This window comes from Meleagris gallopavo, chromosome 5 (genome assembly GCF_000146605.3).
Source record: "Meleagris gallopavo isolate NT-WF06-2002-E0010 breed Aviagen turkey brand Nicholas breeding stock chromosome 5, Turkey_5.1, whole genome shotgun sequence".
In the NCBI taxonomy this organism is placed as follows: Eukaryota; Metazoa; Chordata; class Aves; order Galliformes; family Phasianidae; genus Meleagris; species Meleagris gallopavo.
The window spans coordinates 30,167,071-30,167,373 of NC_015015.2; positions in this window are offsets into that span (position 1 = coordinate 30,167,071).

The following is a 303-nucleotide window of genomic DNA, read 5'->3' on the forward strand; positions in this document are numbered from 1 at the left end:
TAATTTCCTTGCTCACATTCTATGTAATGCCATCAGGTGGTCATGGACAGAATTCAGCCTAAAACGTGGGACATTGTTTGTAGCTAACTATAATTGCAAAGCATTGCTAGTACTATTTGTTAACATTAGGGAAAATGTGTTTATGTCTTCATACTGTTACATATAGTAAGTAAATATTAAGTTACAGCATTACATGCATTAACATTATATAAGACCAGAAACCTTTAGTAAACTTGCCTGCCTTGAGACTGAAACAAAGAATTGCTATTATGAACAGAAACTTAGCACCTGCATTTTTCACTA